The sequence below is a fragment of the Mobula hypostoma genome, chromosome 17 (genome assembly GCF_963921235.1).
Source record: "Mobula hypostoma chromosome 17, sMobHyp1.1, whole genome shotgun sequence".
Classification (NCBI taxonomy): Eukaryota; Metazoa; Chordata; class Chondrichthyes; order Myliobatiformes; family Myliobatidae; genus Mobula; species Mobula hypostoma.
In genome coordinates, this window is record NC_086113.1 from 50953186 (window position 1) to 50970500 (window position 17315).

At 41.8% G+C, this 17315-nt stretch overlaps 1 long non-coding RNA gene across 1 annotated transcript in view; it reads right to left on the reverse strand.

Annotated features, from left to right (window-relative positions):
* Nucleotides 1–304: 304 nt before the first annotated feature.
* The window catches only part of LOC134357737 (uncharacterized), a 29402-nt gene continuing 12391 nt past the window's right edge, over nucleotides 305–17315 (reverse strand). The window contains exon 3 of the long non-coding RNA XR_010020716.1: nucleotides 305–342. This is a non-coding gene — a long non-coding RNA (uncharacterized LOC134357737). The remainder of the gene's footprint in view (nucleotides 343–17315) is intronic.

Here is a 17315-nt window from a genome sequence, read left to right on the forward strand (position 1 = left end):
TGCCTGTTTTCGTTCTGGCATGCCCAGCTCTCTCTGTTGTAGAGGTGATAATGATGGTTAAATATGACTTGTTCTATCAGTCCTTCATTATCTCCTCACTTACGTATGCCCAAACATACTTAGGTAGGGGCATCAGCACATGTACTCACTTTCCAAAGGATTTAAGTCACATGAATAATGACTGGGGAATATATTACAGTAGTTTCTTGAGACAATATGCAATACAGTACTATGTGAACGACAAGATGAATGAATTGCTTTTGTACAGAATTCATTGCAAACCTCAGGACTTCCCAGTGCTCCACAGTCACTGCTGGACTTCTGCAGCTCTCTATCTTGGTGCTACAGGAAACATAACAGGAAATTTGCACACAGTAAGTGGTCTCAAACCGCAATGAGATGATTATCAGTTTTAGTTACATGGTTGAGAAATAACTATTCAAAAGGCAAACACATTGCTGATACTGGAAATTGGAAATTAAAAACAAAATACAAGAAATACTAAGCAGACTGCACAGCATCCACTGACAAAGAAACAGTTAATGTTTCAGGTCAGTGACTTTTTATCAGAGCTAAGTAAATATTGCCAAGGGCACTAGATTATCATCCTTGGAATATCTTGTGTCATTGTTTGCAGTCTGCTTGTACCAGGCTAGTGGTAACCTGTAAGCAAAAACTCAAACCTGTTCACCTTAGTTGATCAGGGCATACAGCTTTATGGGATGAAGGTAAGAATAAAGTTACTTTTCCTGTTGTAAGGGGAACTAATGAAAGTAGTGGTTGAGTCAGCTTGTGGTCATGGCATGAAAAATGCACAATATGGCCAGCTATAAATTATTCAGGCGATACAACAATAAACTGCTTTCAATGAGAATTCATTGGTTCTCTTGGAGTAAAGAAGGTTGAGAGGAGATTTGATGGAGGTGATCAAGATCATGACCGTTCAAAACAGGGTAAACATGCAACAATAAACATACAAAAAAAATTTCTATTAGCAGATAGTTCAAAGAACAGATTATAGATTTAAAATTTGTTAGAAAGGTGCAGGGTGGATGTGAGGAAAGAAACATTTTCATTCAGAAATTAGTTAGTTTCTGGAATTCACTGCCAGGGAGGGCATTGGAAACAGAATTGATAAGTTTCTTTAAAGTAATTTAGAGAACCACGGGGGAAAAAGCAGGAGAATCTGACGGACTGGACTAATGTACTAGAAATCAGCATAGATGCAATAATATTACAATTTTATTTTATTCTGTGATCTTTATTCCATACCTTATGGAGTAAGGTAATAAGTCTCCTGTAAAGAGACTAATAAATCTCCTGTAAAGAATAACACAAGCTTTTTCCTGAAATAATATTTTTGACTTTGGATAAAGTTTTCATTTGTGTAGTTTTAGTAAATTCTGATTTTAATTGTTTTATTTTCCTTTCCAGACATCTGGATAAAATAGAAGTATCAAGCAGGGGAGAGCTTGCACTGAACATGGCAAATGGGTTTACATTATGTTACTAAGTATGTTCACTTACGGGAGACCTTTAACTTGAGCAGTGAATCAAACCACAAACACTCCAATGAAGGTCTGCTGGGTTCATACAAGAGGATTTGACAGTGATTCCTAATCAGTTCTGCAGCGCAGCCTTTGGTGGATTAACAAATGTAAATGTTTCTAACAAAAACCATAGTCCGAGGTTTGTTTGAAAGAAGTTGATTTGAGTTAATTGACATGTTTTCATTTCATGATGAGTTTTGTTTTAAATTGGTGTTATATAGCTAAGATGATTGAATGAATTTTCAAAGCATTCCCTTCTTTGCTTCTAAGTCGACTCAGTCCAGAGGAGTTCTATGGGACAGCTGTAGCCCTTTTATCACTGAATGCAAAACTTATGATTGAAGATGTCTTAGACTTAATCCTTTAGTATTTAGATGTGTAATTGCCAATCAAAATCAGTAGAATCAGCTATTGGTATTTATTAACGGGACTAGTTAATAAAAGGCATGTCTTGCTAATGACAATAGCATTCTTATTAACTCTCCAGGTCCTGGGAGGGGGGGGATGTGTTAATTTTTCCTGGGTCATGACTAATTGTGCTCATCATATGATACATCAGTAAACAATGAAGACATTTGGTGCAGTCGACACATCCTCCTCTAAACTGATGAGATCCATCATAAATTGCGGGACCGCTTTGTCGAGTACCTCCACTCCATCCGCCACAAGCAGGACTTCCCGGTGGCCAAGCATTTTAATTCCCATTCCCATTCCTGTTCCGACAAATCAGTCTGGTGCTTCCTCTTGTGCCATGATAAGGTCACTCTCAGTGTGGAGAAGCAACACCTCCAACTTGATGGCATGAATATTGATTTCTCCTTATGGCAAAAAAAATCCCTTCCTCTCCCTTTTTCATCTATTTCCCACTCTGGCCTCTTACTTCTTCTCATCTGCTTAACTTCTCCCCCAGGTGCCCCGCCTCCTTTCCTTTCTCATATGGCCCACTCTCCCCTCCTATCAGGTTCTTTCCTCTCCAGCCCGTTACCTTTCCTTTCCACCTGGCTTCACCTGTCATAGTCTAGTTACCCTACTTCCCCTCCTGCCACCTTTTTTATTCTGTCATCTTTCCCCCTTCCTTTCCAGTCCTGAAGAAGGATATCAGCCCGAAGCGTTGACTGTCTATTCATTCCCACAGATGCTGCCTGACCTGCATTTTGTTCCTTCAGCTTTTTGTGTGTGTTGATTTGGATTTCTAGCTTCCACAGAGTTCCTCATGTTTATACAATTAGATAGCACATTTTACAATTTTAAGACATTTTGAACCAAGGAGATATTTTAGAAGTGTATTAATTGTTGTAAGTGTTGGCTGAAAATTCATAGTAAGATCCTGGCTGAAGAAACAGTGCAAACAGTAGTTTAATACCAATATTGAGTCGCAGTTTGTTCTAAACACTTGCTTTGATAGTTTTGCTATGGGGTAAATTCACACTTGGATACAGATTGATGTAAAAATGATGGTAATAAATTTTGGCTTTCAGCTAATTCAGACATATCTGAAGCTACATCCATGAAATTTCAGACAGGACTTCTAGTCTGCACAGGGTATAGTTTACCTTCACTGTGACATGAACAGGCATTGCAGAAATGCAGCCCAGATGGGAACTTGATCTTATTAGAGATCATCTTGTGTGGACTGGGGCCAAGAATCCTATAGAGTCTATGATGGCTCTTTGGAATGGCTATCCAGTTAGTTATTCTCTTCAGCTCTTTCCTTGGGGCTCTAGATATTTTTGCTTTCAAGTATTTGAAACTTGCCATTGAAGCTCCTACTAATTGGTCATGGGAAAACATTGTTAAAACCTATTTCTCCCTCTTTTCACAGAGAAATGCTATCCTTCATTATATTCACACTCCTTAACTTCCATAGCTGGCTGGTGGCGTAGTGGCATCAGTGCTGGACCTCGGAGCGAAGGCTCCCGAGCTCGAATCCAGCCGGCTCTCTTGCACGCCTTCCATCTGTGCTGGGTTGAGCGTTGAGCTAGCAACTTGTAAAAAATAAGAAAGCCTGCTTAAAAAAAATGCCATCATGACGGCATCCGAATGACTCCACTCGGAGTTAAGGGCTTTCTCCTTCTTCTTAGTGCCTCATTCTCTCATTCCTAGTGCCTCTCCTCTGACATCATTTCAGTTATTTTTCATTTTTTCTTTTTCATTATTTTTCCCTTCAGGATTACGTGCATTCATCTCATCACGCCCTCTTCCCACGCACTATCCCTCAATAGGATAAAGGATGTAAGCGAACTGATGGCCCTCTCCTCCCATCTTTTCCCATCAAATGCCTTCATAAAGGCTTTGTATGCTGTGAAATTCAGCCTAGAAGTTAGGAGAATCTAATCAGAGTGAGAAAAACAAATCCCTGTAAAGGCTTCATTTCACAGGTGCAATCAACATAAATGATCACCAGCTTGTACCACTGTTCACAAATGTCAAATGGCTTCAGAAAAAAGTATCAATAAAGAGCCAATAATAGAGCATAAGCACCAAGGTAAATATTTTGCAAAAAAATAAACCATTGGAGGTATATAGCAAATTGAGAAACGTCTATGGAGGCAAAGGGATGGTTGATGTTTTGGTTTATGGGCCTATGTCAAGGCAGAAAGTGTAGAGTGAAGGTAGCAAGTATATACAAACGTTTGCCGAGCAACTCTGAGGGTGGCCAGGGATGGGGGGGCGGGGGCTACACATTTGTAGAAGTGAGAGAGCTGGGTGAGACATAGGTAGGTATGTTGTGTTGGATGTTCACTTTCCATGGCCCAAGAGGCTTATTACTAACTTCAGCTTTCTAGCACAGCTCCATGACCTTACCAAAGGTCACCAATATTCCTTGCTCAGCTTCATGTTGTAAACAAGAACCAGTCTTCAGTTCTTAATGTAAATTACAAGAAATAACCAGTCTGGGGGAGTGCATTTTGAACATTTTGGCACCCCGAAAAGCTTTTGGCCAAGTCTTAAATCTGTTTATCTATTCCTGGCCGCCACACATAGCTCCGGGTAAGACTCTTCATTTTGACTGTGTCCTTCATGCAGATTCTCTAACACTCTGGTGCACAGTTTGGAGGGAACCACAACACGAGATCCACACATCAGTATTCTCTGACATACTGACAGTTGGTCTCCTCTCACTGAGAACTCTAGAAACATAGTGTTACCATGAGCTGGCCATCCATGCATGGTGATGTCATAGACTTTTGACAATGCTGGGTTATTCCTTGTTTCCCTTTGTATTTCGGAAATTTGTTACTGGCAGCTGGTCCACCGATGCGGTGTGGAACACTTCTGCTGGGTCACAGTATGAAGACATTTCTTCTCCAGTTGCCAACAGTGGAAGACAATACTTTATACTTTATTGTCGCCAAACAATTGATACTAGAACATACAATCGTCACAGTGATATTTGATTCTGCGCTTTGCCCTCCCTGGAGTACAAATTGATAGTAAATTTAAAAAAAAAATTAAATTATAAATCACAAATAGAAAATAGAAAAGGGAAAGCAAGGTAGTGCAAAAAAATCGAGAGGCAGGTCCGGATATTTGGAGGGTACGGCCCAGATCCGGGTCAGGATCCGTTCAGCAGTCATATCACAGTTGGATGGAAGCTGTTCCCAAATCTGGCCGTACGAGTCTTCAAGCTCCTGAGCCTTCTCCCGGAGGGAAGAGGGATGAAAAGTGTGTTGGCTGGGTGGGTCGTGTCCTTGATTATCCTGACAGCACTGCTCTGACAGCGTGCGGTGTAAAGTGAGTCCAAGGACGGAAGATTGATTTGTGTGATGTGCTGGGCTGTGTTCACAATCTTCTGCAGCTTCTTCTGGTCTTGGACAGGACAACTTCCATACCAGGTTGTGATACACCCTAGAAGAATGCTTCCTACAGTGGATCAATAAAAATTAGTGAGGGTTTTAGGGGACAGGCCAAATTTCTTTAGCTTTCTCAGGAAGTAAAGGCGCTGGTGGGCCTTCTTGGCAGTGGACTCTGCTTGGTTGGACCAAGTCAGGTCATTTGTGATATTGACCCCGAGGAACTTAAAGCTTTTGACCTGTTCCACTTGCGCACCACCGATGTAAATGGGGTCGTGCGGTCCGCTACTCCTTCTGAAGTCAACAACCAATTCCTTCGTCTTGCTGATGTTGAGGGATAGGTTATTGTCTTTGCACCATGCCACCAAGTTCTTAATTTCCTCTCTGTACTCAAACTCATCATTACCCGAGATACGGCCTACAATTGTGTGTCATCAGCAAACTTATATATTGAGTTTGATGGAAACTTGGCTACGCAATCATGGGTGTACAGTGAGTACAGCAGGGGGCTGAGTACACAGTCTTGTGGGGCACCAGTGCTCAGAGTGATTGTAGAGGAGAGCTTGTCCCCTATTTTTACAGCCTGGGTCCTGTCTGTGAGGAAGTTGAAGATCCAGCTGCAGATCTGAGTGCTAAGGCCCAGGTTCCGGAGGTTAGGAATCAGTTTATTTGGAATGATGGTATTAAAGGCAGAGCTGTAGTCAATGAAAAGGACCCTTACATATGCTCCGTGACAAGCCATCAGCATTGCTGTGTTGTTTGGTACAGTTGAATTCTATGTCATAAGAGTGGGCTCCGAGGAATAGTGCCCAACGTTGTAACCGGGTAGCAGTCATCACTGGAATTCCCTTCCTGGGATTGAAAATGGACACAGGGAGCTGGTGACCTGTCACTAGTGTAAACGTTCATCCATAGAGGTAGTGATGGAACTTCTTTATTCCCTATACTAGACTAAGGGCCTCTCAGTCAATCTGTGCGTAGTTGCATTCTGTACTCATCAGTGATCTTGAAGCAAATGCAATCCGGCGTTCAGATCCATCTTTCATAACGTGTGACAAAATGGTTCCAATGCCATAAGGGGATGCATTGCAAACCAGTCTCTTAGGCAGGGATGGGTCATAATGGGTGAGCAATTCATCAGATGTTATAAGTCTCTTTGTTTCCTTGGAAGCTTTTTCACATCTTTCTGACCATTCCCACTTTGCTCCTGTCTGTAACAGTGCGTTCAATGGATGCAGCACTGTAGCAATGTTTGGGAGAAACTGGTGGCAGTACTTTACAAGGCCCAAGTATGACCTGAGTTGTGACACATTTTCCGGTTTGTGTGTCTGTAGCACTGTTTCAGTCTTCTCTTGTGACTTATGCAAGCCATGCTTGTGAATGACATGTCCACAATGTTAGATTTCATTCTTTAAAAACTCACATTTCTCTCTCTTTGCACGCAGACCATACTCACTCAGCCTGGCAAGCACATTACCGAGGTTCTGGGGGTGACGTATTAATCTGTTGTCTGCCCATGTGCTGTTGTCTATGCCATACATTGCACTCTCTCTCGCTGCCATGTGAATACACCAGTTAAAGCCATCCCATCCTCATTGCCAATTCGTTGTTGTCTGTGCACAACTGCATATCGATTAAGTAAAAGCACGCACATGCACGATGGCTTTATCTGATGTATTCACATTGCAGCAAGGGAGAGAGAGAGAGAGGGAGAACAATGTGCATGCATAGACAACCGATTAATATGTAGTGCTGGGGGGGGGGTGGTCATTACTCTAAAGGAAATAGATACATACATTACCCTTACAATCTGAAAATCACAATTTATCATTATTCTCTCACATATACATACAAACACATTTTTTAAAGAAGAAAATCTGTTCTGAATCTTACTTTTCATATATTTTAAAAATTAACCTTCTCACTTTTTTTGAATGATGTTATAAACCTCAATCACATGGTTTCACACCAGCGGCAATTTACGGGAGCAAATTTTTTGAGTTTTTGGAGGAAAATGGAGCAACTAAGTGAACCCCGCCCTGTCATAGGGAAAAGTGCAAACTCCACCCAGCCAGCACCAGTTATCAGGAAATCACACAGGTCAGGGATTTTTGAGGCAACAATCTACTTGCTGCACCATTACACCACCCTCTGACTGTATGTCTGAATGCTCTAGTGTGAACAACCTTGGGACATTCGCCCACATTTAAGGCACCAGATAAATGTAGGGACAGAAACCCTCATCACGTCTAAAATGCCCCTCAACATATATTTGAAGAACTGTGAACTGCAGATTTACTCATCAAATACTGGAAGGCTGGATTAGGCTGGGTAATTACTTCTTTGGCTGATGCAGGCACAATGAAACGAATGGCCTCTGACATCTAAAACGTTCTATAGTCCCACACTATAGTTTGATATCAAATTGTGTAGTTGCTAGAACACCATCATCAAGGTTTTGTTGTGAAGAGTGAGGATCTCAGTTAATCCTCCTCCACGTGCTTTCAAGAATCAGTTAGCTTATTGAAAAACATGACAGTTAACTTTCATTAGGATGTACTGAATTACATAGCACCATAACTGCTAATATATAGGATCCTATTTACGCGAAGAAGGCAACTAATCTGCTGGTAACTACTCTGACAGCTATTTTTCCTGGATTAGAACATTAATCACAAAGATTTTGAAATTGATACCTCATGCCCAATTGTTCAATTAATTATGTGATAGTCACCAACAATTGGGTGACACATGTAAATGGAATAGCCCACTGAATATTTTACATCACTTCACTTGATATACTCTGGTTGCTAAATTAATTGACACAGGTATCTTTATATACCAAGGATCGCTATTTATGACTCTCATTACTAAAGACCCTGGCTTAATAAAAGTTTGCTGCTAGCTACAGAGCAAAATACAATGTGCTTTTTGATTGAATCTGTCAGACAGTATTATGGACAAACCGCTGATCAATCCAGCACATGAGCAGTCTGGTGACTGATATTACAGAGAAGGAAAGTCAGAAATGGATAGGGACCAGAATATGCTATGGGCATCAATTTAGGGAATGCGAATGGCAAGATTTCTCTTTATCTTTAATTTGGATTGACACATGTAGAATGGTTAATTACAATGTATGTCTGTGTTGCATATTTAATATTTCAGTAATGTTTGAGTAATATTGCAAACATAATGTTTGATTAAGCATTATTTGTTGTTTACATAGTTCATTATGGGTCATATGTAAAACTATGTGAATGGCATATGTCATTACGCCACCACATCATATGGGAATGGCTTACTAACATAGAAACGAAGTAGACACATGTTCCTGGGCTCCCAGGTTTTTCTTCAGAATAGTTTTGGAATTACAAAACATAACAATGCTGATAAAGTAGTTTTAAAATGAACCCAAGACGACTACCTTCCTGTTGAAGTATAGCATGTTTTTTTCTTCAGAAGGGGGAGAGAGTTTCAAAAATTAAGCACAGTGTGTATTTCTTTGGAAGGGAGAGATTCAGTCGAGTTAAAAAAAAAGGCAGAAAATGGATAAAATTCATGGGCTCAGAAATAGTGAGTACCAGGTGATAATAATAATAAATAAATAAACAAAAGAGCACAAATGGCTGGCTACGTTGGAAAGTTCAATTGTTCTACTGATAATTGGGTGATGTACAGTATACTGAACAAATTGAGCAGTATTTTAAAGGAAATGGGATAACTGATAAGAAATGAGTGCCAGTTTTGCTGAGTGCAATTGATAGAAAAGCATACAGTTTTCTTGGAAATTTGACTGCTCCAACCAAACCAGCAGAAACGAGCTTTGCTGATATCATGAACGTGATGTTAGAATATTTAGAACTAAAATCACTGTTGAATGCAGAATGCTTTAGGTTTCATGAGAAGAATCAAAAGGTAGGGGAGTCCATTTCAGATTACGTAGCTGAGTTGAAGAAATTGTCTGAGTTCAGTGATGGGCTTAATGATGTATTGAGAAATCATTTAATTTGTGAGATCTTTCAAGAAAGCATTCAAAAACAGCTCCTAATGGAAGTACAACTTACATTTAGAAGAACTGTTAAAATAGCTGTATCTGTCACAACTGCAGAATCGGCAACACGGTAGATATGGCAATTGCACTCATGAATATGCATGTGTCAGCTAATTATTATTTCATTGTGATAGTATTTAACTCCATTCTTTTCGTCATAGTGCTTGTTGAGACTTGAACAAAACGCAACAACATTTTGCTGCGTGCTTGCATTCGGCGTTGCCTGAGAAATTCGACTGTTGAATCAATTGAGTCTGAAGACTAGCGGTATTCGTTTTATATTCGGTTATTCCTTTCAGCCGCAGTGTTGGCTTTGTTTTCCATTTGACAGAGACAGAGACGCAGTTGAGTTGAAGTCAGGAATGAAAATGAGCATGAACAAAATTGCCATATCGAAGCAGATACCTGTCTGGCTAAACACCAGTGTTACCGCTGTGGCAAGCTCACAAACAGTACACCAGGCTAATGCAGGTTTAAAAGCAAAACTTGCAGAAAATGCAACAAAGTAGGACACATACAAAGAGCATGTCAGGTAGAAAAGAAAATTGACAGCATAAGAAAGGGTAAAAGATAAAAGTCAAGTTGCATTTACTAAAAAAGCATTAGTCTGCACGCTGACGCAGGACTCGGTAGCCCTGAAGTTTACAATGCGAAAGCTAACAAAAGACAAGCAATATGGCCTATACCAGGAGTGAATGGCAAATCAATTAAAATGAAATCTGTCATTGGCTTAGCTGTTTCAATCATTTCAGGAAATGAGTTTGAATGGCATTTCAAAACTACTGAACTGAAGTCTGCAGATATTCAAACTTAATGTAGCCCACTCACAGGGCTCATATGCAAACTTGACCCATTAGCCATTTCTGGTAACAGCCACCTGACTTTGCGTGAGAAGGCCACCTTTCACAAACAATATATGTCCAGGGTCAGTATGATTTTGATTTCAACTAAATGGTCATGTCGTAATGTTCCAGTGAAAGGAACCTGCCCATACACAATTGTCAGTCGGCAAGAACTAACAGATCGTACACCATATAAAATTATAAAGAAAGTATATTTACAAATTTCAGCTTTGTCAAAGAGTTAGTATAACAGGCCCAATACAATTAAACCTGTCCACTGTGCACAGAAGGTTGGAGATCTTCCTGAAGTTGTCTTTACTAATGCACTTATCCACAGTCTGCGTGAATGCACACACCACATTCCGAATTTCCCTCAAAATCCATTTTGAGCAAACAGGCTCTCTCTCATGAGTATTGGCCCTTCCTCCTTGGAGCCATTCATCTGCACAAAGCAGACTTGCTGTCCAACTGTATTCTGTAGCATCTTTCCTTCTGTCCCCCTTCTCAGCTCCCGCCAAAAGCCCCGAACCAGACTGCTGTCCATCTCTCTCCGCCTTGCTCTCTCTAGAACTTTCTGCTGTTTCTACCATCCTGATTGGCAGACACAATATTCCTAAGCTGAATAGCAGGGCTTCTTATCGTTAGCCAAAACCAAAACATTCTATCTGCAGAACACACTGCTTTTGCAGAAACTGTTAAAATGAAATACCTACAGCATAGTAGTAGAAATCTTAACCAGGGCATTACACTAAGAACTTACACTGGAGAAAGGATAACTCCTGTGGGAATGACATTTGTAATTGTGAAGTACAACAACCAACAAGCCACCTTGGGCTTGTATGTGGTTCAAAAAAAGGAGAGCCAGCATTGAGGGGCTGTGATTGGCTGAGACAATTACAACTTGATTGAAGATCCATCCAGAATTTCCATGCCACATCCCTGCAATAGAGTCGACTGAAAGTGGATTAAGAAAGGAAGTGGATCATGCCACAGCATTTTTCAAGGATGGCATTGGAAAACTCAAACATAACAAGGGTAAAATAGTGTTAATTAAAATGCCACACTGAAGTTTTACAAGCCCATCCATTTCCTAATGCCATTATAATAAAGTAGCCCATGAGCTAGAGCACTTGGAGGCTGAAGGAATTCTTTCCATGGTTGAATGGAGTCCATAGGCAACAGCAATAGTTCCAGTAGCCAAGAAGGATGGGTCTGTCTAGATCTGTAGTGATTTTAATGTCACCATCAACCCAGTACTTTAATTACATCAATACCCTCTGCCCAGGATAGATGATATCTTTGCAAACCTTTCTGGAGGGAAACACTTCAGCAAATTGGACTTAGCTGAGGCCCATCTACAGATGAAGATGGAAGAAGAGACCAAAGTGTTTCTCACCATAAACACTTACAAAGGACAACTCGCTATCAAAGGCTTATTTTTGCACTTGCACTCTGGCAGAAAGCTATGGAACAGGGGCTACAAGGCTGCCCAGTCACTCAGTGTAACCCGAATGACATCATTGTTACCAACAAGGATGACAAGGGACATTTCTCCAAAATCCCAAGACAGCATCAAATGATTAGAAGAATATGGGCTCTGGCATGATGCAACAAGTGTGAATTGTTTAAACCAAGCATCACTTACTGTGGTCACACCATTATTACACAAGTGTGCTGAGAAAATTCAAGCAGTGGTGGATGCACCAAGGCCAAAGGACGTATCACAGTTGTGGTCCTTTTTAGGATTTCTCAATGACTATAACAGGTTCCTGCCAAACTTAGCTACTGTGCTGCACCCCTTGAACTCATTACTACAGACCAGGAAGAAATGCCAATGGATAAAGTAATGCGAGATGACTTTCCAAAAGAGAAAGGAAACGGTGACGTCAGACACTGTACTCACACATTGTGATCCACATGGTCCAGTGAAGCTTGCCTGTGATGCTTCGCCTTATTGTATAGGTGCAGTCATGTCACGTTATGAGCAATAGAATTGAACTCCCCATAGCTTTTGCATCACGTTCCCTTACCACTGCAGACAATTGACAGAGGGGCCCCAACCCTGCTTTGAGGTGTAGAACATTTCAGCCAGTACTTATATGGGAGAGAGCATATCCTTATTACTGATCATCAACCACTGGTGTCCATTTTCAATCCACTAACAACCACAGCTCAGATGCAGAGATGGGCTCTGTTCCTTGGAGACACAATTACAAGATCGAATTCAAGAGGACGAGGAATCATGGAAATGCTGATGGATTGTCCTGTTTACCTTTGGAAAAGGAAATACCTGAAAAATTTACAAAAGAGGACATTTCTTGGTAGTAGTGGATGCAGGTACAACGTAGCCAGAAGTTTTCCCAATAGCCTCCACTACAACCTCACAGCTGTTGATATGTTGAGAAGACTCTTCTCAAGGACTGGTGTTCTCGAACACTTAGTCAGTGACAATGGACCAGAACAATCTCAGTCATTCCTGAAAATGAATGGAATAAGACATACAGTAGTACATCTGCATTGTATTGCCCAGCTATAAGTGGCTTAGCAGAAAGGTTTGTGCAGAATCTAAAGAATGCACCATGAGCAATGTCAGCAGAACTCACTACACAGACACTGAATCAGAAGCTTGCCAATTTCCTCCTTGTATATCGTAATGCAGCACCCGCCACAGCCCACAGCTCACCTGCAATGCTGTTCCTGGGTCGTCCCTTACGTTCAGGCTTGGATCTGCTCACAGCCTCAAGTCTCTCCTGCCAAACAGAGTGACATCCTCCACCCCCACTCCCCGTCAGGAACAATGTTATACCACAAGAGTCAAAAATCATCCACAGTGATTAAATCTTCAGGCCTGAATGGGATAATTTCATATATATACTCTGTGGTGGTTGTCCAACGATGACAGGAAACCTGACGTGTGTGGGAGAGTGTTTAAAGTGGAAAACCCGTCGCACTGGGATAGTTCCACTCTCTCGAACTCCAGTGGTACTAACAAGTGTCACAAACCTCCTTGGTTGCAGTGGATGAGCAGGAAGCTTTCTATGCCTTGCTCTCCACAGAACGTTGTAGTACCATCCTCCTAGCCATTGGATATCACTGTAGATCTCATCCGCCCAGTCTGCCAGAGCTCACTTCACAAGTTGGGACCGCATGTCCTGCCTCACTGGGGTATGAGGCTGCCATCTACTCTCGCCTGGTTTAGCCCGCCTGTCAAAGCAGTGTGCCAGGGTGTGGCCGCTGTCGCGTGCAAACAGCTACTTGGAGCCACAGGTGAGAACTGAGTGTCCGGAGGGGACCAAAGGCAAGTGAGCTGCCCCGGAATGGACACCACAAGCCCCTTCACCAGAGGTGCTACCCCTCCCTGGACACCCCATACACCCCATATATACTTATATTTGTATTTATAAGTTGAGATGCATTCTATATTGATTTGGAGTTTATAGCTAAACAAGGAGAAGTGTTGTGTATTTAATATGTGAGTAATGTTTTATGTTGTTTCATTAAGCATTCTTTGTTGTTTACATAATTCATTACGGGTTATATGTAAAAGTACGTGAATGGTACACCACCAACCTAATTAAAGTAAAAATGAAGTAAACACGTTTTCCCGGCTCCCGTGTTTTTCTTTTGATTAGTTTTAGGAGTTACAGAACATAACAGTGTGAATAACCATGGATCTCAATTGAGCAAAAGAATGACTACAGAGGGAATGCATTAGACTATTGCTGTTAAGATCAGTCATGAAACTTTAAGCATTAGATTAATGCCATTAGTGTAAATGAGAAAGGAATTGCCCACAGGGACCATTTGCTGAAATGCTGACTTCTGCAGCCCCATCTCTTTAGCACGGAATTGATGACGACATTAATCCTCCAACTACCAGTTTTGAACTTGCTTCCAGAATCTGTTTACACATTTTTTGCTCCAATTTAATCAGAGCCATAGCAGCTGTTTTACAACACTCTACAACTGTGTGATTTACAAACAGCCCAGGAATGCCTCAGATGGTGGCAATCCTGTCACGGCTGATGAGAGTTCTGATCTGCATAATGTTGCAGAGACATTATGGAGAGGTGACAGATGACATGATACTGGCATCTGGCCAGGACAGAGACACTAAGAATGGTTCTGCTGTGGGAACTGCCCCAAACAGATGGCAGAGAGCATGGCGGCACATAAAAGAGGAATAAGAAGGAAGCTGTTTTTCTTCATTGGAGATAACGCAAGTACAATTTGGGTGGAAGAACAGGAAAGTGGCTTATTACGTGGAAGGTATGAATCTTAGTAGAATAAAAATAATCTTAAAGAGCAAATACACCAGCCTCTGAAATTTACACCTCAGATTTGCAAGGCAATAGGAAAACAAATCAACATAAGAAGATAAGAAATAGGAGCAGGAGTAGGCCATCTGGCCTGTCGACCCTGCTCCATCATGCAATAAGATGATGGCTGATCTGACCATGGACTTATCTTCACCTTCCTGCCTTTTCCCCATAACCCTTAGTTCCCCTACTATGCAAAAATCTATCCAACCTTGTCTTAAATATATTTACTGAGGTAGCCTCCACTGCTTCATTGGGCAGAGAATTCTACAGGTTCACCACTCTTTGGGAAAAGCAATTCCTTCTAATCTCTGTCCTAACTTTACTCCCTCAAATCTTGAGGCTATTTTCCCTAGTTCTAGTCTCTCCTACCGGTGGAAACAACTTTCCTGCCTCTATCTTATCTATCCCTTTCATAATTTTATGTGTTTCTTTAAGATCTCCTGTCTTTCTTCTGAATTCCAGTGAGTACAGTCTTTGGCAACTCAATCTCTCCTCATAGACTAACACCCTCATCTCTGGAATCAACCTGCTGAATCTCCTCTTCACCGCCTCCAAAGCCAATATTTCCTTCCTCAAGTAAGGAGACCAGAATTGCATGCAGTACTCCTAATATTGATTGGCACCTGATTAGTTCCAAGGGTTTAGATGGGGCAGAGTTTGTTAAGTGTGTCCAAGATGGATTCCTGTTACAGTATGTTGACAGGCCGACTAGGGGGAATGCCATACTAGATCTAGTATTAGGTAACGAACCAGGTCAGGTCACAGATCTCTCAGTGGGTGAGCATCTGGGGGATAGTGACCACCGCTCCCTGGCCTTTAACATTATCATGGAAAAGGATAGAATCAGAGAGAACAAGAAAATTTTTAATTGGGGAAGGGCTAATTATGAGGCTATAAGGCTAGAACTTACGGGTGTGAATTGGGATGACGTTTTTGCAGGGAAACGTACTATGTACATGTGGTCGATGTTTAGAGATCTCTTGCAGGATGTTAGGGATAAATTTGTCCCGGTGAGGAAGATAAAGAATGGTAGGGTGAAGGAACGATGGGTGACAAGTGAGGTGGAGAATCTAGTCAGGTGAAAGAAGGTAGCATACATGATGTTTAGGAAGCAAGGATCAGATGGGTCTATTGAGGAATATAGGGTAGCAAAAAAGGAGCTTAAGAAGGGGCTGAGGACAGCAAGAAGGGGGCATGAGAAGGCCTTGGCAAGTAGGATAAAGGAAAACCCCAAGGCATTCTTCAATTATGTGAAGAACAAAAGGATGACAGGAGTGAAGGTAGGACCGATTAGAGATAAAGGTGGGAAGATGTGCCTGGAGGCTGTGGAAGTGAGCGAGGTCCTTAATGAATACTTCTCTTCGGTATTCACCAATGAGAGGGAACTTGATGATGGTGAGGACAATATGAGTGAGGTTGATGTTCTGGAGCATGTTGATATTCAGGGAGAGGAGGTGTTGGAGTTGTTAAAATACATTAAGATGGATAAGTCCCCGGGGCCTGACGGAATATTCCCCAGGCTGCTTCACGAGGCGAGGGAAGAGATTGCTGAGCCTCTGGCTGGGATCTTTATGTCCTCATTGTCCACGGGAATGGTACTGGAGGATTGGAGGAAGATGAATGTTGTCCCCTTGTTCAAAAAAAGTTAGTAGGGATAGTCTGGGTAATTATAGACCAGTGAGCCTAACGTCTGTGGTGGGAAAGCTGTTGGAAAAGATTCTTAGAGATAGGATCAATGGGTATTTAGAGAATCATGGTCTGATCAGGAACAGTCAGCATGGCTTTGTGAAGGGCAGATTGTGTCTAACAAGCCTGATAGAGTTCTTTGAGGAGGTGACCAGGCATATAGATGAGGGTAGTGCAGTGGATGTGATCTACATGGATTTTAGTAAGGCATTTGACAAGATTCCACATGGTAGGCTTATTCAGAAAGTCAGAAGGCATGGGATCCAGGGAAGTTTGGCCAGGTGGATTCAGAATTGGCTTGCCTGCAGAAAGCAGAGGGTCGTTGTGGAGGGAGTACATTCGGATTGGAGGGTTGTAACAAGTGGTGTCCCACAAGGATTGGTTCTGGGACCTCTACTTTTCGTGATTTTTATTAACGACCTGGATGTGGGGGTAGAAGAGTGAGTTGGCAAGTTTGCAAATGACACAAAGGTTGGTGGTGTTGTGGATAGTGTAGAGGATTGTCGAAGACTGCAGAAAGAAATTGATAGGATGCAGAAGTGGGCTAAGAAGTGGCAGATGGAGTTCAACCTGGAGAAGTATGAGGTGGTACACTTTGGAAGGACAAATTCCAAGGCAGAGTACAGAGTAAATGGCAGGATACTTGGAAGTGTGGAGGAGTAGAAGAATCTGGGGGTACATGTCCACAGATCCCTGAAAGTTGCCTCACAGGTAGATAGGGTAGTTAAGAAAGTTTATGGAGTGTTAGCTTTCATAAGTTCAGGGATAGAATTTGAGAGTCGCAGGGTAATGATGCAGCTCTATAAAACTTTGGTTAGGTCACACTTGGAGTACTGTGTCCAGTTCTGATCGCCTCACTATAGGAAGGATGTGGAAGCACTGGAAAGGGTACAGAGGAGATTTACCAGGAGGCTGCCTGGTTTAGAGAGTATGCATTATGATCAGAGATTAAGGGAGCTAGTGCTTTACTCTCTGGAGAGAAGGAGGATGAGAGGAGACATGATAGAGGTATACAAGATATTAAGAGCAACACACACAAAAAATGCTGGTGAATGCAGCAGGCCAGG